Source organism: Nuphar pumila, chromosome 10 (genome assembly GCF_984573655.1).
Source record: "Nuphar pumila chromosome 10, dmNupPumi1.hap1.1, whole genome shotgun sequence".
Taxonomy (NCBI): domain Eukaryota; kingdom Viridiplantae; phylum Streptophyta; class Magnoliopsida; order Nymphaeales; family Nymphaeaceae; genus Nuphar; species Nuphar pumila.
In genome coordinates, this window is record NC_143258.1 from 118,257,401 (window position 1) to 118,281,479 (window position 24,079).

Sequence of the window (24,079 nt, forward strand, 5' to 3'; positions counted from 1 at the left end):
AGATATACAAATCCAAAATCCATTTAAAGATCCATATCTAAACATAATTTCTAAATTCACATTGGATCTAAACTCAGCTTTGGATCTGAACCTAACTCATCCAAGATCCAAAACCCTGAGTCACCCCTGAACCCCTATAGGCCACACTGATCATACCTGGCACCCCCACTGGGCTGGGCATGACCCCTCTGAGTGTCTTTTAGAACCTGGTTTGAGTCCAAAACACTGCTTAGTTAACTTAGACTCTTGAATTTTGCTTGAATATAAAACTGGTTTTAACCCAAATTTAAAAGTTAAAATTAAAACAAAATCATAGGTGTTACATAGTCGATGAAACTCATGTTCCCCTGCACGAGCTCGAAGAACTGCTGCTGCATGCACTTTCGAAGGTAGGAAGGAAAATATACCTCCAAGAACTCCCCTATTAAGGTCTACTAGGGGATACTCTCAACTCCCGTGAACTTCACCCAACGCAGGGTGTCCCACCACTTTTTAGTATCGCCCTTCAGCCGGTACATGCCAAAATTTGTTTGCATATCCTCGGGTACAAGCAGGACATAAAACACTCTCGATTTCCTCGAGCCAGCTCTCAGCAGCCTCTGGGTCAGCCTTTTCTGAAAAAGTTAGCGGGCCTAACTTCAGGAACTTCTAGTACGTGACTACACCAGTATTCGCAGTGACTGATATAGGGTGAACACATGTCGTCGGCTGCGTCTAGTCATATGTAGTGACCGTCACCGCCAATGTATTGAAGTCATTTGTAAGAAAGTCCCTCTGCTCCTGCCAGTCTGCTGGAGCGCTGAAAGAAAAAGCATGAGTACAAACATACATCTATATCATAAATTCAATAGAATCTATTACTAATTTCGTACCCTGATCAAGCCTACCCCCTTAGAATTGATTCAGAACAACAAGCATAATTATACAAGCATAAAAATTTAAATCAGACACATTGATTTAAATATTTCATCCCTACAGTCAAAATATAGAAATTCTTAAATTTTAAGACAGTAAGAAAATAAACTCACATGATAGCTCTTATCAGTGATATAGAGACCACTTCTGGAGTACGAGTTTGTGACGTTCTAGTGACGGTTCTGACAATTTCAAGTAATTCAAAGCATAGCTCTGATACCAACTCTTTAACGACCCCAACTGACTCTCGTAAAAATAGTGATTTTTTTTTAAATAATTACAGAAACTCACCCAAGGATCTGGGGCATTACAAATTTAATATATGAAACCACAAACTAAAGTGTGCATTGAATCAACCGAAGAAATAAATCAAACTTTATTAATTTAATCAAACTGTTAAATAGTCTAAGACATAAAAATCATCTATATCAATATTGAGCCATCTTGTCAAAAACTAGAACACCAGTCACAAGGCTCGCAGTCTCTAGCCAGCTAGTCGAAGATATCACTGAGCATATGTGCCTGTAAAATAGTTTTAAGAAAATGGGTAAGAACTGAGTCCTCGTACAATTTTTTCTAAAAATCCAAACAGTAAAGAAAATAACATAAACAAATTCATGCATAAATGCATAAACTAATGCTTAACAGTAAAATATACACGATTCAATGCACATGCATAACTTATTAAGTTATTTATCAGAGTTGCTTTTACATTTATATCCCTATTAAATATACACAAATTTAATTTTTACTTTTCCTTAAACCCGCAGATACTTAAAACAGGCACAAAGTTTAAGTTAGGTTCTCAGTTGTAGCTTAATATATAATTTGTATTTTGTTACTGAATTTCATAATTATTTCTCGACCTATATCAGAAATCAACACTATCCATCAGAACATTAGAAATCAATATATAATGTCAGTACATCAGGAAAATCAACATCCACTTACTCCACTTTCTTGGTATATCAAAACTACAAATGAGTCAACAACATAGATCAACCTAAAAGTAGAATTTTCTTCTCCAAAATTAGTCCACTCATTGGACTCACATAATTCATTTTTTACTAAGCTCTTAGAGCCATTCACATGTCTTCCATAGGCCTCTAAATTTAGGTGGAGCCGCTAATGAGGTGGATCCCACTAAGTCTGCATATTCTAATTTTAGAGGAGGCGTCCCATAGATAGGCCCCACTTGGTTACAATTAAGAGGAGTCATCTCATGGGTGGGCCCTACAAATTCTAGCACTTGAATAATTAGATTTGGATCTGGGTCTTCAAAAATTGAATCTGCATCAACTTTCATGTAACTCTTTAATTTAGAAGGATAAGCCACCCGATTGGTCAACCTCTTGGGATGATCATATGTAATTGATTTTTCCCTCAAAAAAACTACTAAAAAAGCCTTCTATTATCCTGTCTCTTTTCCATTTCTCCTAAAAGAGAACTTCATTCCTGAACGTCAAGATTTTCTAGATGAGGATTTCTTAACGAAGTACCCAGCTACCGAGAAGATATTTATCCTTGAACTAGAATTTTTCCTACCTTTGCAACTCCACGTCGACTTCGCTTGAGGGAATCTTTTAGACTAATTAAGCATAAAAAAATCCTTAATCAAACACAAGCTTTCAAATAAATAAAAATATAGGAAAACATATTTTGAAGTTTGATCTACAATTCTTGCAATGAAACACAAAAAGGAATATAGTCTATACCAATCTTAAGTACGATAGGTAAATCACTCTTACGCACTTTTTGTACATGCATGTTATATATATATATATATATATATATATATATATATATATATAGAGAGAGAGAGAGAGAGAGAGAGAGAGAGAGAGAGAGAGAGAGAAGGCACACATTCGTGGAGTTTTCAAAGAAATTTAGAAAGCCTGTTTTTCAAAACTTAATCTATGTGCGCTGTGTGCTGCATGTTTTGTTTGGACTGTTCAAACCAAAGAAAGAGAGTGGGAGGGGGGTCTAGGTGTTCACACAGTATGACAACACCTATTTTTCAATGTTTGATTATTTTTTTAAAAATAAGTTTGCCAGTGTTCCAGCCCACCATGTTTTCACCTTTCGGTGCTTCCAAATATACTCGGTATTTTCGATAAAAATATAATTGTTTGAATATTAAAACTGTAAAAGATTCTGCAACGTGGATTTCTTAAGCCCTTCAAATGCGTACTTATATAGCACAACCGAATCATCCAAAGTTATTTCCAACTAAACAAATCATGTACACCACATCAATTATGGACATTAAAATAGTAAAAAGAATAATAATATACACCACCAAAAGAGCAGATGCTTGGTAAATATTTACCTTATTTCTTTCAGAAATTAATTATTTACCTTAGAGAAAATCAAGTGACACCTAATAGTAGCTACTGAAACAGATCAATAATACCAATCTCTAATACGATGGCCTAGGCAGTGGATCCTAGTGCACATTTTAATTATGTAAATTTTAATGCAACTTTTCGATTTTTCTGATTTTCATGAATGATGGTTCACGTGGGATGTTTGCAAAGGATTAGCCTTTGACATGTAAAGCCTTAAAAGGAAAGCAATATTCCATCTGGGAGCAATAAAATTGTTCCTTCATCACAGGCTTCTCACCCACAAATTAATATTCAAAGGTAGACGGCTTCAAAATTGAAGATTTAAAATGGTAGGCAAGTGTGGTGTAGGCCATGGCCTTGTCTTTTGTTGTGGTCTTCCTTTAGACGATCAGAATCAAAATATTTGGAGAGAAAAAAAAAACAAAGATTAGACAAAATAAATTAAAAAGAATAGGTGGAGTGAGTCATGCATTTCTCCTTTGATGGCTTCACCATAGTGAATTCGCTAGGAAACGAGTATTGGATCTTGTCATTGACTCAAAACAACAAAAACAATCAGGGGCATTTCCCTATCACACATTTTACAGCATTCCCAAACAAGGCGTGGCAATGGTTTTCCAAACTGTGCTGTCCTTTGAATCTTATCCCTCTCCACAGTTATTTCAAACTCACGGTGAAGCCATCAAAGGAGACAACTAATTGACAAACACCAAATTTCCCACGGAAAAATGTAACAAGGCAATCAAAAGGATCTCACTGTCTCTCTCTCATCTTCTCCATAGCCAAGAAGAATAGAAACCATGGAAGCAATTAAACTTCTAACCTTACCCAGTAACCTACGTGGTTGCTATTCTTCTCTTTCAACATTAATAATCCATCAAACATTAGAGGCACTGTTGGAGAGATGGCTCTCTCTACTTTGAGTCATGGGAGCCCAACCAACTGAACCATAGTTGTAGCTGGAGGAAGTTGTATCCACGGATGAGCACTCATTGTTTGTGTCCATGTGCCATATGAAAGGTGGCCTGAAGGGTGGCACTCTTGGTGGCTCAACCGATCGGAATATGATCTGAGTTATGGCTGCTGTTTTAGGCCTGTCATCAGGATTAGGGTGAGAACAAGAAAGTCCTAAGAGAAGGAGCCTCACTGCATCTTGTTGGTCATAATTCTCCCCCATCTTCTCATCTACTGCTTCAAGAATCCTTCCTTCCCTGTACAAAGTCCAGACATAGTCCACCAGGAACCCGGTGGACGCTGATCTCGGCCGCCGGCCACAGACTACTTCGAGCACAACAGCGCCAAACCCAAACACGTCGGACTCCCTTGTGGCCTTACCAGTATGGAAGCATTCAGGAGCAATGTAGCCCATCGTGCCGGGGATGCCTTCAATATCAGCGTAGGACGTCTTCTCGTCCTCAAGGACTCGGGCAAGACCGAAATCGCCTAGCCGGGCGTTGAAGTCGGAATCAAGCAGAATGTTGCTAGCCTTGAGGTCTCCGTGCACCACACGGTTATCGTACTCATTGTGGAGGTAGTGAAGTGCAGATGCAACACCAGAGACTATGTTGTATCGTCGATCCCAACTCAGAGTTTGCTCACTTAAGTCGAAGAGGTGCTTGTCTAGACTCCCATTGCGCATGAAGTCGTACACTATGAGCAGCGTTCCCTTCCTGTGGCACCAACCTAAACATTTATAAAGAAAACCAGAAGGCCAATATTTAGTGAATTATATTATAAACGTCATAGCTGCATTTATACAGTAGCATATGCTTGATATTCAATGACTACAAACATGTTGAGATATGTGATGCAAGATTATTCAGTTTAAATGACACATTATCAACACTTCAAAATGCATTAATCAATCAATCAAGTCATTGAAAAACAATACTTTTTTTACGGTCTTAGATTCAAAGAACTCGTCAGATCCAATGCTTTAAAATCCACAACAAAGGAAGAGGGCTTTTCAGGTCAAAGTGAGGCTCAAGAAGATGATGCGGCAGCTGAGGTGTCCTCTTCAAAAGTGAAAAAATCAATGGATACATGTCCATTGAAGAAAGAAGAGAAACTTGACATGGTGAGTCGGCAGGCGGGGGCAACAAATCAGAGAAAGAGGGTGGGACGTCCCCACCTCTCTAGAGTCTTCTTTCTCCTTTCACAAAGGAGAGGCTGTGTAGAGTCCATCTATGTCTCTTTTATTTGGTTTTTAAATTTTTAGGACTTTAGGTTCATGGAGAGTTCAATTCTAGATGGTGTATTTGTTTAGTTTTGATTGCTTAGTAGGACATATTTTTCCGTAACTAGAAAATATTTAAGGTTAATGAGATAATTTAATTTTATGCACTAAATAAGAAATCTACTCTAGACCTCCCCTTATGCATTGATTATTGAATAAATTTGATTTTCAAGTCTCTTATAAAAGTTTTTATTAATTCTTATTATTTATAATAATATTGTAAAAAAGTAAAGTTTATGAAAAAATTATAATAATTTAATTTCATCAATATTGTCAACATTTTCACTTTTGTTCCACACTATATATATATATATATATATATATATATATATATATATATATATATATATATGAAAATGGAAACCTTCAAAATACAAAACCTACTAAATGAAACATGATAGTGGATTTTCAGTATTTTTTTTTTCAAAATTCTGACCTCATAGATACATTCTGCATGATTGATTTACAAGAAATCAACACTTAGATCATGCATTTTGAATGAAAAGAATGGTATCATGCATTTTGGATAAAAATATGGTATTTGGAGCCTCAAAATTTGATGAAACTGTAGGCTGTTGATTTTTGAAACCTTATAAAACATATCCATGCATCCTAATCAAATGTTCCGGGAAGTTATTCTTATAAAAAAAAAGCATATAGATCACATCTGTATGATAAGAATTTAGAAAAAAACACAAGAAATTCATGAAAATCCAATAGCATGTTTCATTTAGTAGGTTTTCATTTCCTATATATATCACGTTTCTTGTTTCACACGAACTTTAAAAGGTCTCGTTTCCCAACACGTTTCTTATTTCCGGTTTCCTTCCTAACAACCTCTCTTTAAATAAAAAATTGGCAAGTTGAAAGTTGGAACCTTTCTTCTGACTGGGTGGGTTTGCTCTTTCTAAATTGTATATTAAGCCAACCATGCTACTTGCGAAATAAGAACATGCTATTAGGAGTTAAAATATTAATCTGACAGCAGCCATTTGATTCTTTTCCTATTAAATAAGACCATATATGTGGTGGCATTAGAGCTCTGAGTTGAATAAATCTATATACAATATTTAGAAGCCGTTTAATTTTACTTCAGTAAAAAAACAAAAAGAGCCTTCAAATTTCACATGTAAGGATAAATAGCTAGAAATATGGCATCTTAACCAAGGTATCGTGGTTCAAAGAATTGGAGCCCACTTGAAACAAATCTTTGTCTACCGGATCCCCTAATTGTTGACGTTATCTAATATGAATAATGAAGAACCGGTTGACTCCGGTGGAATCAAGTTCGACTGCAAATTGAAGGTCGTTGTCAGATCGGAAAGAACGCACCTATTTGAGATGAACTAAGCCTAATCTTGGCCAACTATACGGGTTCAGCAACTTAATTTGAACCGTTCAACTATAGACCATGCAAGCTCAGCCATCCGGGTCAAGCCCAGGTGTGGCATGGACCAAGTTCAGTTTTCAAATAATGAGAAGGAAACCCGATCTAATCTAAAGTAAGAGGAAATGGGAAAGGGATTCAAGAAGACTCGCTCACCAATGAGGCGGACAAGGTTCTTGTGGCGCAGCAGATTGATGATGGTGAGCTCGGCGAGGAAGTCGGCCTTCCCCTTCATCGACTCCCTCGAGAACTTCTTCACCGCGACCATCGCCCCGTCCTCGGGCAGCATCCCCTTGTAGACAACACTGAACCCTCCCTCACCCAGCTTCATCCCCTCGTCGAAGTTGTTGGTGGCCTTCTTCAGATCGCTGAACTTGAACTCCCTCGGTGTCCCCGGCAGGTTATTGAGTGCGCCCAGTATGTTGGGGTCCTCCCTCGTCTTCCGGCGATACCAGATGAACCACCACACCGCCGCACCCGCCACCGCGGCCACAATCAGCGAAGTCCCCACGATCTCGAACACCACCCTATGCCACGTTAAGTCCTTTCCCTGCTCCTTCACCAGGTCCTCCACCGTCAGGTTCCATGCCAATATGCAATTCAGTTGCGCTTGCTTTCCGGTGGATGCCGCGAACCCGAAGTACGAATTCTGGCTCAAGATCTCCGACGTATCCACCGAGTAGGTGATGACGCTGTTCGCGGGCTTTGCCTCGCCTTCGTTGGCTATGTACACGCTCAGCAGTTTTCGGGATCCATTGTAGTCGATCCACGACAAGTAGTTCTTCGCGACGAGCGGGGAGAGCTCCATGCCGATCTTCGAGAGCGAGAAGTTTGCCTTCGATCGGATGCTGTTGATGTCGATCCCGATATGGTTATCACCGGGATCAAACTCGACCGCCAGCAGCTTGTTGGCGGAGTTTCCATCGGTAGTGGAGTTGGTTAGGCCGATGTACTGGCCCTCGCTGTTCACCGGGATGTCGAGGTCCGGCACGACGACAAAGGCGAGGCCTGCACCGATGCTGACATTATTGTCTCGGCGGTAAATGTTGAATAGGAAGGACGTGTTGAAGGATGCAAGCTTGGCGGAGCCGGCTATGTTCTCGAAGAGCATGAATCGGTTGCTCAAGAGGACCCGGCCAGACTGGTTCGCGATGCTGAAGTTCTGGTTGCTGGTATCCGGCGTGATCTGGAGGGCTTCTTGGCTGATCGTCGCATTGTTTTCGAATTTGAACGTCGTTGACGATAAATACGACTGGTTGATTTTTGTAAAAGAGTAATTATTGAATTCTTCAGATGACGATGGCCGGAAAAAAGTGGCGAGGAGGAAAAGGCTTACCAGTGACCCCATTAAGCCGAGAGGAGGGGGGTACACGAGTGGGAGGGAGACACGGCCGGAGACTGGTTGTAATAAGCGAGGTGCACCCCCACTCCTCCTTTCTCCTTTTATATTAATTAATTAATAATTATTTTGATAACTATTATGCTTCTTTTCGTTGTTTAGTTGATAAAATTGTCCCTTGTTTAGTTTGGATGGACGTTCGATGATGTTTGGGTTTGACTCAATTAGTAGGGATAACTTTTTTACTTATTCCGCTCCTCCGTCATCCGAGAAATTTCATTTCTGGGATGTTTTCGTCATTTCGTGGTGACTTTGAAAGTCACTACGAAATGAGTCAAACCCAAACACCATCCACCATCCACGTCCATCCAAACTAAACGGATGGCGTCTTGAACTGTGAAATTACAAACTTGCCTAGAGACTTTGACCAGCTGATTTTTGGTCAGGTCCACGTTTTGGTTATGCCTCGGCACCCAAGAAACTTAGTTAAATCCTCAGACAACTTACCCAGATAAATGAGATATATACTATGAGAAATTCAATTGTTGATATATATCCTGACTTCTTCCTCGACAATTGGGTGCATCCATGCTCAAGTGGTGTTTTCTGCAAAATCTAGTTAGTTTTTATTATGGAATTTTTGATAAATATCTGTACATAAAAAATTAAGAAATATGTATAAACATAAAAAGTTAATATTTGGTGCTATTAGAGGCATGAAACTATAAAGTATGAATCACTTCCATTTCATTTTTTTTTAGATTGCACCTTATTTTAGCAAAAATAAGTTTTGAATCATGTGGTTGTGACATAAACCAGTTTTTTTTTCAAGTGCTAAGAGCCGACAATGTATTCAAAATTAAACAAGTATTTTTAGATCCAAGGTTTGATCATTAGCAAACAAACCATGCTGAACACATCTATGTGGTCAGATCGATGGAGTCCATCAAACTTGAATCTAGCTCAATAATTCAGTGTCTTGGATAGTGCCAAATACTAACCCAAATATAAAATTATAGATAAGAATATGAGTAATAAAATCTCTGCAAAGATTGTTGCTATGATCACCATAGTGACAAACGTTTTTTTTTTTTTTTGGCAAAATATTGTTTGTCAATAACTTGCGAGAAATTGAAAAAAAATCATAAATATTGCATTTTTTTGCAAAATCTCGACAATAAAAAAATAAATTAAAAAATCTAAAAATATTTTTATAAAAAAAAAATTAATAAAAATTATTTAAAAATAAAATGCATGGGTTTTTCATGATAAATAGCCATTTAAAACGTAACTATCATGTTTAAATTGTGGTATTTATGTTTTTTTCATAAATCTGGTCATATTTTGAAAATCTCACAAGAAATTGCCGTTTTAAACTTTTTGGCAATTTCTCTCGATATTATCGCGAGATTTTCATAAATCTCGCGATATTTGTTACAGAGGCTATCACATAAAAATGGATATTTTTTAAGTAAGAAATATTTAAAAAATATCTTGTTTTTATATGATATCAGCTTTTGAAAATATATAAATAAAATTGTGATATTTTTAATAAAATATTGGTGATATTTGTATGGGTGAAAGTAAGGAGAAGTAAAAAATACCATCCTCTCTCCGGTCACGCGACTTGCTGCTTGAACCCCAACACCGCCACCACTAGAAGGAAAGTTGGAGCTCTTGGACTCTTGGCATCTTTGTGTTGTTGGCCTCTGTGTTTTCACGTATGATCACGAAGTGGCTAGTTTTAAGCTACTCTTAAACTCTGATGTGGATCCATGCCAAGTTTGTCGCAGCTGGCAGTTTGCACCTACATATTAAATCTTGGCCGTTCATCATTTTCAACCCATCGCTAAGCATGGATTAGGGTTCTAAAATCCTTTTTGCAGTTCAAAATTTGAATGATTTTCCTATCATAATGAGGAATATCAGCAATTTTTTTGAGAGTATGGCGACATGAAGGGATGGCAATGGACCGGGGCGGGGGACAAGGTCTTCACCCCTGCCCCGTCTCAAAATCTTCATCCTCAGTCCAATCAGGATGAAGTGGGGCGGGCCCGTTCCACTAACCACACCCGGTCCACTGCCATCCCTAGCTACATGTTTCAGAAAGCATGAAATATCCCAATAATTGAGAATTTGCTGAAAATAATATCTTTAATGAAGAGACCTTTCCCTTGACAAATAGAATCAAAGCATAAATTAGTATCTCCCCTCGTGGCTAATTCATCCCGTTTTGAGTCAAAATGGTGATAGGGCTATTTTAGTCATTTGATGAAGGAGAACTTGAGAAGCCGGGTCTACTCATCCAAATAGTAAAAGTGTCTCTCACCTATCCTTTTTTTTACTGCCTTCAGCATAAAGGTCTGTCTCCGTGGAATCGCATTATATAACTTGAAGTAATTGGTTTTTTAATACCGAGAGAAGTAAACAGTTTGGTGGCTATAATTTTGTAGAGGCAGACCCTGTCTCTTTGTCCATCGTAACGCGTAAGTCGATGACGTTGTGATGACCTTCAATCTCACTCACGCCCGTGAAATAGGGGTGTCAACGGGCCTGGTTTACTCGGACCCTACCCAAATCAAACCTATAGGTCCAGGTACCAAAGGTCTGATTAATACAGGTATAGTTTGTGAAATTTTATACCAGGCCCGGACCTGACCCAAGTTTCGATTAAGACCCACAAATTTTCATTGCAAAAATAATAAAAAACTGTGGTTTTTACAGGGTATGGTCCAAGTAATAAACCTGACTAGAGTCGGGCCTATACCCAATACCATACCCAAAAATCTGATCTAAGTCCGGTTTCATCTGGGTTCGAACCAAACCCGACCCGTTGACACCCTTACCCTGAAACGATGCCTTTGACTTCATATTTCAAAAGAAGACCGAAGAGAGAGAGAGAGAGAGAGAGAGAGCTATATAATGGCCAGGATAAGCTTCGGTCAATGCTTGGGCGCAAGGATCGGAGGCAAACTGCTTCTGGGCTCCTCTACTTGGTCTACTAGGTAGGCCTGTTTGGGCCAGACCATGGCCCCGCCAAAACTAGCCACGGCAGGTTGTCAGTAGCTCACACGGGATTCACTCACATCGCTGATGGCTAGATGGGGCCATGGTCGGGGGGACCTGAATATGGTTGGTTAATAATGTTGAAATTTTGCATGGTTTTTCATAATTTTTAAATAAAATTTATACATATTTAAATGAATTAATTTATGTTTTGTTCATGAACAATTTTGTATTATGACTTGTACAAGATTATATTATCACTACAACAAAACATAGCTACAGTTAAAAACTGCTATTATAGCTTTGTGTGAATGTCCCGAAGCAAACGACAATTTGCCGCTGGTGCTATAACAGTGGCATTTTTTTTTATCTACAACAGTAAGTATAAGTGTTGTTGTAGGTTACCTATAGCAGCAATAGGTAATTGCCATTGGTACCCTACAATGGCATTTAAAATTGCACTATAGGTCTTAGTGAGGCCTTTCTTGAATTGCCACCGGTACCTACAACGCTAGTTTAAACTGCCATTGTAGGTAACCGATAGCAGCTCTTACCAACTTCCATTGTTGACTCAATAATGTCAATTGCACACTGCCACTAATGGCATAGCATCAAACAAACGGTGGCAATGAAAACTGCTAATATTTCCAACCTAAACATTTTTTTCAATACTTTATTATAAAAAATATAATACATAAAAAGGCACATTAATATAACATAAATTACAAACATAACATTAACAATTTATAAATGTCTAGAGCATTAGAATTTAAAAATGTCTAGAAGATTACAAATATCTAAACTGCTAAATGTTCTGGATCTGTCTTCGACTGAATGGATATACTCTAATATTCGTTTGATTTGTCATCTACAGTTGTGCCTTCTGCAACTCGAATTTCTGATAAATGTTGCTTTCATTCTTTTCACTACCTGTTTCCTTTTTTGGTTTCACTGATGTTGCAGTCTGTGCAGAAACATTTTTTCGATGCAGACTCGGCCTGCTCCTCAACTGAAGATGCGCTTTTGGAAGACTTCACTTTTTCAAAAGATTTAATAGTGTGAAAAGCATTCTTGTTAGCCCTCTTTATTTCAACAAGTTAAACATGCATAATTATTAACTGCAGTTTAACGATGAGCCGTAGCTAATAATGTATTCATGAACTTTTAACTACAGTCCATTGACTTTTAACTAAGCCTTCAACCATGCTTAAATAGCTGCATAGGGTGTACCTTTTCACTATAGTTGCAAAAAACCATACTTAAAAATTGTTTTCGATGATTTGCTATGGCTTTATGCCATAGTTAATATTCTTCTGCCAAACATTTTGCGGGGCGAGTAAAAAAAATCCTACTCTCTTTTTGTTCCTTTTTTTAGTTCTCTCAGGGGCAATGGTGCCAAAGCACACATGCCCTCTCGGTCTCCTCTCCTCGAGCCCCTTCCTCTCTGTTTCTTCTCTCGCTCCCATCCCCCTATTGGTCTTTTTCTCTCTCTTGTGTTGAACCACACCGAAGCTTGCTCCCAATCGCTCACTCCCACGATGGTGCCCGTGCTGACGGTGTGTATTAGGGTTTTCAACCTTTCAAGTGACGCTGTCATCACCCCTACCTCTTTTGTGTTCCTGATGGGCAACATTTTGTTTTGGCTGAAAGAATCTGTGGAAATTTGTGTTCTTTGTCTTCCTGATTATTGCTTTCTTTGTTTATCGGTTAAAATTTTCAGTGATTGCTTGTATTTGAGCAGTTTCTTGTAACACCCCGATCTGGAACCTCAGGAGTTCGAGTTCGGTTGGTATTACTTCCCAGAGGAAAATAGTACAAAGTTTACACAGAGAAAAACGTGGCTAAAAAAAACTTTTCATTTTATTCTCATAATCAACTTTTTCTTACAATTGTTCATCATTCATAACAAAAGAAAGTAAATACATTTTATTCAATGACAAGAAAAGTAAAATATACCAATGCTCTGCTGAAGAAGGAAAAACTTGCTCACAAGTTGATTGTTCTAATGCCTGAAACCTACAGTTGTAATTAAACAAAAATGGAGGTGAGTCTATAACCCAGTAAGAAATAATTATAAGTAAATAAACAATTAACTTACAACTGTAGTGAGCTCTAAGCCCCTAATCTTAGTTTAGTTATCGACACACCACACATGTTTGTATATTTTAATTACCCCATTATCATTCTCAAATACTCTCTTTCACACAACTATCACTAGGTTGGCTATACCGGTAATAACAGTCTATGGGCGTAGCAACCCCGTAGAACACCCCATTTCTACATGTTGGCTAGACAATGAACCATAAACTCTCAGTGGTCCCCGGACCACCAGACATTGCAGTGAACCACCACGAGAACCCCACCGCTACCTAGTTGCGAAGTCAAGCTCTCAATCTCGGTATGGTTCATGCTACATCCTAACCATGATGGTTATCAACTATCCATGGTCCTCCAGAGTCCCAAAGCAGTGTGAGTATAACCCTAAGTCATAACTAAGTTCACACATTGAACCACATTCACAAATTCGTAATGCACGCATTCTCTCACGAGTAATGTTGTGACTGATCACAAAAAATCACATTCTTAATCTCATGATGACCTTAGGACTCACACCTCTCTCACTTAGCATGTAATGATGTAGTGTCTCTACATCGTTAAATCATCGACGACCCACTCTTTGTGGTGGCTGCACTCTGGCCGCGAACCAGGTAGCCCTTTCCACAGGTTGTCACTTTCGGGATTTACGGGGTCATGCATGCTGAACTCAAAACATCCATTTATACAACACAAATGAACTAAATGGAACTCTAATCTAAGCATGGTCTCATCATAATGCATGATATTTAACGATCATATAAACATGCAATCACAATTCAAATTCTTCCTATCATGCATGTCACATCACAATTAGCATGCATATCATAATGAACATGTATATAATTTAACTCATAATGTCAAGCATGAAATTTATGCATGTCCACTACAAGAAAATTGTGGATTAGCGACGACCTCTACCCATCGCTAATCTGTCGCTAAACTGTTTAGCGACGGATTAGCGATGGATAGAGGCCATCGCGAATTTTTGCTCGCTAATTGGCGAAAAACTTATCTGTTGTTAATTACGTCATAAATTTGCGACAGATTAGCGACAAACATTATCCGTCGCTAATTTGTCGCTAAATTTTTAAAAAAAAAAAAAAAAATTGATCCCTGTCGGGCGGTATTCCGGCAGCAATAAGTCAGACTTATACTACACCCGACAAGCATTGCACAGAACGATCGCTCTGCCTCGTCGCCGGACTTGTATCGTCCTCCGTGAACCGGTGCTCTCCGGCATCGCTGTCCTCCGTGAACCGGTGTCGCCGTCCTCCAGCAATCGCTCAGCCTCGTCGCCATCCTTCGTGAAACGGCGTCCTTCGAAGTCGTCGCCGTCCTCTGTCGTCGTCGCCGTCCTCCGGCGTCGTCGTCACCGTCCTCTAGCATCGCCGTCTTTCGTGAAACTGCGTCCTCCGAAGTCATCGTTGTCCTCCGGCGTCGCCGTCCTCCGTGAAACTGCGTCCTCCGAAGTCATCGCCGTCCTCCATCGTCGTCGTCTTCCGTCATCGTCGTTCTCCATCGTCGCCGTCCTCCGGCGTCGCCATCCTCCGTCATCGCCGTCCTCTATAAAACTGCGTCCTTCGAAGTCGTCGCCATCCTCCGTCGTCGCCGTCCTCCGGCGTCGTCGTCCGCCGGTGTCGCCGTCCTCCATGAAACTGCCTTGTCGCCGTCATGCTCTCCAGCGCGCTCTTCGACGGGGAGAGAGCGGTTTAAATCGTGCGCGGTCGATTTAAATTTCGAACGGGGAGAGAGGGAAAATTTTGCGCTCAGTTTAAATAAAAAATTAGCGAGGGATTTAGCGAGGGAATTTTTCCGTCGCTAATTAGCGACAGAAAAATTCCCTCGCTAAATCCCTCGCTAAAATGGTTTTCTTGTATTGAGAATTAAAGACAAAAAATTGTTGTCGTTAATCTGTCGTTAATTAGCGACGGATTCATGAAGAAAGTTTTCTCTAGCTAATTTGTCGCTAATTGGCGACGGAAAAAATCTGTCACAAATTTCCGTCGCTAATTAACAATTTTCTTGTAGTGGTCATGGTCTCACTCAAAACTATCATACTAATCACATAACATCTATAGCACTACGATAACAAGCAACGCGAAAAAAGTTTATTCACATCTAAAGTTACTTATAACATCCCTTACCTCAAATGTGAATGGTGTATTCTCACCGCAATCGAGTCTCAAGATGCTCTAATAGTAGGATCTGGTCATTGAACCAACATAATTGAATTAACTCATAAAACCTCTTACAAAATTATGAAAACACCCCTCTCAAATTTACTCAAGAAACCTCAATTTCTGCATTACTAATTTGATTGAATTTCATGGACCAATGAATTCCCCTTTTCAATACGAGTCCAACGCACCAAACCTCACTCGATTCTGAGTTCGGGGTGCAAAGATATATCCATTTTACTGAAATGGATCTTGGGTATCCAAATGGATATTTTGGCCATTTCGGATTTTGAGACAACTCGAGACTATCTTACGATCCGATCCGAATCCAATTCTGATCTGGATTCAATCTCTGTTTGCTTGGATCTAGATCCATTACCTATCTGGATCCCAAAACAGTCAAATTGGATCCAGAATGGTCTAAATGGATCCAGAATATTCTAACTGGGTCCAAAACTGTCTGACTGGATCCAGAAATGTCTGATCAGATCCAGACCCGATCCTGATATGGGTCTAAGACTGATCCAAACTTATGGATTTAGAGCAGGTCCACTTCAAACTGGATCCGAACTAAGAACCGTCAGACTCGAACCGGTTCAGTCTGACCCGATTTGGTTCAAACCGGTTCGACTCAGACCCGGTTTGGTCTGAACCGACTGTCATAAACCGGTTCTTACTTTATTATTATTTTATTTTTATTTTATTTTTATTTTTATTTTTCTTCTCTTGACCCGAACTCGAGTTCGAATCTGGGTCGGACCCAACTCGACTCGGTCTGGTCTAGGTCAGACCTAGACTGACTAGGTCGGACCCAGCCCAAACACATTTTTTTGTTGGCTCGGTTTGGGCGCGACCCAGATCAGCGGACTCGGTCTGGGTCGCACCCAGACCGACTCGGTTCGGTCCGGGTCACGCCGGACCGACCCCCCCCCCCCCGATAAAACTCTCTGACAGGGGGGGGGGGGAGGGCATCGCCCCTTCCGTCTTCCCCCTTCTTCTTAAACAGAGGGGCCGACCGTCGGGGTCAGCCCTCTCTGCCCTTCTCTGTGGCAAGGGGGGGGGGGGTTGACCACCGACATCGGTCTGTTGGTCGGCCGGCCCCCCTCCTCCTCCTCTCCCTCTCTCTCTGTATCTTTTCAATTTTTTTTTTAGAAACTCGTCGGCAGCCATGGTTGCCAGCCCTCTTTGCTTTGATGAAAAAGAAACAAAGAAGAGGAAAATGAAGAAGGTGGAGGAGGTTTACCTTGCCACCGCCGCCGGAATCCGGTAAGTTCCTCCTTCTCCCACTCTCTATCGCTCCCTTTCCCTCTTTGTCTCTCCCTCTGCCACTTATTGAGATGCGGTGGAGGGAGGCTGCGTGAGGGCTTTTATAGCCCTCATGTAGGGTGAGGATAAGCCTCACCCTCCATGAATTTTGGGGGGTGAGGTTTATCCTCACCCCCTCTCGTAACGCGGTTTCCCCTTTGGGGAAACCGTTGTTTCCTAATTTTTTTTTTTATGATTATCCCTTCTGGCGACTTTGCCGGAGGGGGTTTTACATTTCTCTTCTGTATGCCAATGTAAAGGGACAAATAATCTCTCTCTCTCTCTCTCTCTCTCTCTCTCTCTCTCTCTATATATATATATATATATATATATATATATATATATATATATATATATATATATATATATATATATATATATATATATATGTTTCATTATTTTTTCATTTCATTTAACATTTCACTTACTATTTTTTATTTATTTTTATTTCATAGATCTTTATTGCGGCTTCATTTCTTTGTTTATATGATCTGCCACTGCTTGTGTAAATCATGGTAAGTTAGGCGTCATTTTACCAGTTTCTCTATTTTGTGCCAGCTCAGATGTGTTCTCTCCTTCTCTGTTTTCTTACATAATTTATGGCAATTCGATCGCTCAAGTTTTAGCATATTTTCTTTATATGGAAAATATCTGAGTTAATTCATAATCATGTCCAATGATTAACATCATCGAAATCATACCCACTAATTGGAAGTTTTAACTTGAAAGAATCAGAACAAAACAACTCATTTGAAATAAAGAGCTGGGGGATGGAATGTATTTGTTGAAAAACTTGCTTTTCTAGAATATGGAATATACTCAGTTCATAATACACAAGCAAGGTTCATGTTCATTATAACGGCGAATTGTCCTTGAACTTTAAGTTATATTGAGTTTAAATCTACTTGTTGTTCCATGGTTTCTTTTGGTATTTATTGTTGTTTATACGTAAGTTTTTTTTTCCCTTTTTCTTCTCTTGAAATAGTTGCTTGATTTTGGGGATTATTTGCCTAGGTGTCGTTTTAACGTGCTTTCATTATGCAAGGTTGAAAACCAATTGCCAGACTAATGCCATCAGCTGAAGCCTGATAAAATATTAATCTTTACATATTTGCATTTTTGCTGATGCCAAGTCCATTTTTGTTGCTAATCAGCAGTTTAACTGAAGTTTGTTTCTGTAGTCAATCAACAGTTACGTCAGGCCTCGATCCGTAAACTGCACTCGCAGGGTTATGGAGCAAAACGACCAAGCAACAAAAGAAAGCAAGCAAGGTAATTGTTGTTTTCTTCTGGCAATCTTTTCTTGTCTAATTCTTTCTTTGCTTAAAAGAGGGAGCAACTATTCTTAGGGTTTAAGTGAGATAACTGGTTGGTTCAGTTAACCAAGGTCTAGTTCGAATTCCACCGAGGTTATCCCCAAGCTTGCCTGTCCACAAAATAAAAAAAGGAAAAGTTTGTTCTTATTTATAGATATTCCTTGGTTGTAATGTTTTATCTTCTCTCCTTATAACATATGTATGCCCATCTGTATATTTATGAGGTTTTACCATGATTAATTCTAGTTTTGATTTCAGAATCTTGACATTCATCGTCATCTAAGGTATAATCACTGTGCTAGCTAACCAAATCAGTTAATGTGTCTTGTTTTTATGTTTTGGTAGCTGAACCGAAACTAGGTTTCAACAGTTATTTGCTTGCATATTAGTGGAGATAAAACATGCAATTCTGCAGTAAGTTTTTGCGAGACAAATTATAAAATTCTATAGTAAGCTTTTTGCATCCTTCTAATAGTACTGCCATTACGAGTAGGTTGTGCGCCACCAATGGCCTGGTCTGTCTGCTGTGAATTTGTGCAGGCATTTTTTAGCCTTGATCCAGCCTGTGGTCCAACAAACAGGAGGGTTGCAAATGGTTTGAATATGGATGATCTTAAGGTTGACCCCACATGCGATCCAACTTCCAATGAGTGGGTCTGGTTATGAATGTCTTAACATGTTTATTGTTTCACTTGCATATTTGGTTTATGTCTCATGCTCTTTACTGCATGTTCAAGCATGCACATCCAACTTTTCTTATGTGTCTATTTTTCTATTTATTCAATATATATCAATCTAATGTGGAAAATAATTTGTTCATCTCTATTTAATAATAATTTTGCAGTTCTTGAATACGCTTGACTAAATGTATAACATGTTTAAGCTTTGATATAATTTACTTAATTAATATTGTAGGATTTTACAAAAGTCTCTGATGATGGAAAAGAGTTGGGTTAAGAAGGATAAAATGTTTAGAGAACATGACACAGGGTTGAATGCATTCATTATAGCTTAGCTCATGGCATGGCAATTGATGAGATGTTGAAGAGTCCATATATAAAATATTATAATTCAAGGTATCAAAGTCGAGAATTGATTAAAGAGCATATCATAATATATGGGATGATGAAAAATTATATTGTATAATCTAAGCATAGCGAGAATATAGTGCCGGCATCTAGACATGAGCACATGCTAAAAACTGAAGATAACCAATTTGAGGATAATGCAGAGGACATTCTAGATCATGAAAACCAGGCCACGGTTGAGGAAGCTGGTTAAGAGATTTCAGAAGAAAGTTAGCTACCAAATGCCAACACTTTTGATTGTAAAACTCATATGACATGAATTGGCCAAAGCTTTATTTTTTTATTGTAAAACTCATATGATATTGTCTAAAAGATCATGGGCATTACAGTTTCCATGGTTCTCTCAATGATGTGGATGATGGTTTTGTTGGTAGCCTCAGCTTGACCATTACCTTGGGGGTAAGAGGGAGCCAATAAATATTGTTTTATGCCATTTTTTTTGCATATCTTTCTTTCTTATTCTTGTAATGAGAATCATTGTTGCTCCCTAGGTCTTTAGGTACACCAAAACAACACACAATGTTCTTGCAAATAAATGATGTTGCATGCTAGCCTTCTATTTGGGACATGGATATGGCTTTGACCCACTTGGTGAAGTATTCTGTGAGAGCTAAGATGTAGCGATGACCATTAGATGCATGCAGATGGATGATATCTATAACATTTAATACCCACATGAAAAATGGCCAAAGAGATGCAACAAAATGCAATGCAGATTGGGGTGCATGAATGGCATTACCATGCTCTTGATGTATTGTCCCAAAAATTTATCCCAAAAATATATATATTTTTTAATGCAGCAGAAATGTTCATTTTAGTTCTAGTTATAATTTAAGATAGGTTACATGCACTCAATATAGAACTGGATCCATTTTTTGTATCAGATTTGGGTTTAGGTCCAAATTATGGATTGGCCCATTCGAAGATCAAAAGTCTAAAATGGAAATGGGACAATATAATATATTACCCAAATTAAACCATTCATCAACTAAATGAATTGTTTGTAAACATTGGACTCTAAGGCTCATAATATTGACAATAAAATATCAAGTCTTAATAATCATAGATTAGTTTTTAAAATAAATTCTCAAGACTAAAATAGTTGGTTCTCGGTACCACTTGTATCATCCTGCCATCGCTTCAACTCGCTTACTCATTACGTGAATGTTTATGACATAGGGGTCAAACTCATTGAGCATCAATAAGAATACAATAACATTGCATGCATATATAGAACCAAACATATATGAAATCATACATCCTTTAATAACATATAAAATGCAATATAGCAATCATAATGCATTCAACTAGACAACTTTAGCAATTAAATCCATGCAACATATTACAAAACAAGAACATATCAATGATTAAGCATTTGAATCATTAATGACATGTTTTCAATGCAAGTTTAACATAAAATAAATCTACTCAAATGGAAGGCCTTGGTTTTCTTGTTTACCATTTTTTGTTGGTACTCATAGTTCACTATCTTGAATCAGAGGATACCACTTGGGTGTTTATTATGTCATATATTTTAATTTTTTGAGTAACTTAATGAAACAGACCCATTGAGGGCAGTTCACGACCGAGAAAAATTTCATGCATCCTAAACTTCTGCAGAAGACATAAATATACCTCTTAGGATAAGATTGGTAGTCTGACCCCCTAAGCTTCAAGAACTAGTGTAACGACCTTGATTTATAACTTGATTTTTCTCGTAAATTAAAAAAAATATCAAAATATATAAATCGAGATTGTCACAGTTATCATATCAACCATACACTAACTAAAATGCAGAAATCAGAGTACATTAATATTAATTAAATTGAATTAAAATAAAGTTTATAATATCCAATCATTCAGTTCTGGAACTACTCTTAAAATCCAATGTCCAAGCCAATCAAACCCTCAAAACACAACAAACTAAAACAACTACCTCGATAGGCAATGTGCAAAGTTCGTGAACAGCTAAATAATATAGGATCACTCAGCCTCCTCAGAACCTAAAATTTATTCAAGTAAAGAGATCAAACAACTCGAGTCTGAGTAGGTAATAGCATACTTGCATAATGTACGATATCAGAACACATTCAAACACAACCTCATATATCACTCATGTGACACACATCTTAGCAACCAATAACATAAAACTCATATTAACAATTAAAATAGCAGGTTAGTTATATGCACATCTATTCATGCTAAGTTTTGCATCAATACAATAACTTACCATTATAGTGTTGAGTCCTTCATGCATGAATAACTTTTTATCTTCACTTATTATTTTTTTTTAAATGATGCATGTCATGTTCTATCTATATACAATTTACAATCTTGTTTTACTTGTACATATTTGTATGTGGGTACAATACAGAATCTCTCAGTATGAAGGTATAGCCCAGGTTTGTATTTTCAAAAAATTGTGTCTTATTAACCTGTATGACACCCCAACTGTGCATACTCTGGAGAGGGAATATAATTTTATAGAGAGAGTTTCCAACTCTTGCAATCCCAATATATCAGATTTTTCTCATGACTTTTACCTACTACACCGCGGACAAATTATGGTAGTTTCCTTGGTTACTGATGCTATGGATGGAGGACAAAATCAATCTTCCATGCTAAGCCAATATCCCACAAAACCACTAGTACCATGCTTACTCTCTCACTAAGCCCTAAGAGAATTAATTTTATTTTGATTTCTTAATTAACTCTTTTGTTAATCGTGTCGATGCAAACATGTAATCATATTCAGGGTTCATATATAATAGCATTCATGATGATGTATGCATGCTTTCGATTAGTCTCTACCATAAAATCATTACAATAATACAATCATTGTGTATTTACATAGTCAAGGTAAGCTAATCATTGATAGTTATTTATGCCTAATTCAATCAATAATGAAATGCATCAAATTAACATGCATATCAGTCAAATATTACACTTAAGCATCAATAAATATGCTGCATAAACTAAAATACAAGTAGGCATCAACACATGTCATACTGTGCAGTTTAAATCCATGTTAACCTGATTTTGAAAAACCTGCCAAAAATCACAGGAACTAAATTTAACTCTCAATATTTTATTGAAATTTTCTCAACATCTTAGGAACATAGTTGAAGAAACAGAATTGCAAAATGCTTCATAATGAAATCAGAAAAATTCTAGGATTGAACCCTGTTTAGGAATAATATCAAACAGATCCTAACAATTGCAGAAATTTATTCTAGTTTGAGTAAAAATATCCTTCTTTCAAGTGACATGACCCTATGCGGGGTTCACATTGGATGTCCAGCCCATGGGACTCCAAATCCATAATTATATCAATTTTATTTTTAATTAAAATTCATGATTTATCCTTAATTAAATATTTATTAGATTTCCTTACTTGATTTTAAATCTAGTTAAGAACCGATCAAATAAGAGTAACCATATCAGATCCATATCCATATTTAATTAGTAAAACCCATATCCCAATGTGGGTTCAAACCCATCTTAAATTTCAATCAAGTTAATTTAAATTCCTATGTATTATTAAATTCATATTTCATGCCTAATTAAATTCAATATTAAATTCTATTTTAACTACTGACTCAATTTAATTTATAATTTCAATCTCAAATTGGAAATTAGATAAATTCTTAATTTTATCAATATAATATATAAATAAAAATTTAATAATTATAAAAAAATCACAAGCATTACAACCAGAGACCAAATGAGCTTTCTTGCTCGAAAAGAATTTAATGTAGTTCATTAGAGTGTGTACCACCTACCCTCTCTATGGTAAGCCCGAAACTAAATGGGTTATTGAGTTTTCTTTATTAAGAGCAATGTGTCAATACATTTTATCACATGGGTTATTTACCATTCAACCCTTCCTGGCCAAATAACCTAAGTACCCATGTATCCACTCAAGGATAGCATCTTGAGTTTATATTTCTTTAGATGTTTGAAGACTCTTCTTAGTGAATTAAGGTGGTCACCCTTAGACCTATATTTGACCAGAATATCATCTACATAAACCTCTAGGCAATCATAGATCTAGTCAAGGAAGATAACAACCATGGCTCTCTAATAGATTGCCTCGACTTTTTGAGTCTGAAAGGCATGATGGTATAGCAAAAGGTTTCCCAAGGTATAGTGAAAGAGGTTTTATGTTGGTCAGCTACATGTAACTTGATCTAGTTATACCCTAAGAAACCATCCATAAATTAGAATATTTCATGTCCTGTTCGGTAGGGGAAAGTCATCTTTGGGTGTAGCCTTATTGAGGTTTCTAAAGTCAATGCAGACTCTAACTTTGCCATTGGATTTTAGGACAAAAACTATGTTGGCTAACCATTCATGGCAATCTATGGCTCAGATAAATACTTCTTTACACATGTCTTCTAGACTGGCTTTAACTTGGAGTTCTACCCTTTGGTCGATCTTCCTAAGTTTTTGCTTTATAGGCTTGAAATTTGAATGCAGGATATTGCATTGTTCAACGAGTTCCAAATCCAAACCTGGCATGTCTTAGTAAGTCTTTGTTCAACGAGTTCCAAATCCAAACTTGCTTGAAATTTGAATGGAGGATACCATGCGAACATGTCCTTATATTGGGTTAGAAATTTGACTAAGGTTTTGCTTTCTTCTAGGCTCAGTGAGATTCCTATCCTAATGACTTGAAGATTTTCTAGGGTTCCTACATTGACTTCTTGGTTTTCATTCATGACCACTGGAGAAGGGTTTTCTTGCCTTTCAAAAATCCTTTTAAACTCAAGAAGCTCGTTGATGTCCTCGGTACACTCTTCTTCATCGATGCAATGATCTTGGTCGAGACTATCTCCATGCTCATAGTCAACCTAAAGTTCAAT

General features: G+C 37.9%; 1 pseudogene across 1 annotated transcript; it reads right to left on the reverse strand.

The window, feature by feature from the left end:
- Positions 1-3,876: 3,876 nt before the first annotated feature.
- LOC149828064 (putative L-type lectin-domain containing receptor kinase S.5 pseudogene) lies at positions 3,877-8,234 on the reverse strand (annotated as a pseudogene). The gene is made up of 2 exons (XR_016434709.1): positions 7,043-8,234; positions 3,877-4,946 (listed from the first exon to the last, which is right to left on the reverse strand). The product of XR_016434709.1 is annotated as a putative L-type lectin-domain containing receptor kinase S.5 pseudogene (transcript).
- Positions 8,235-24,079: the final 15,845 nt, after the last annotated feature.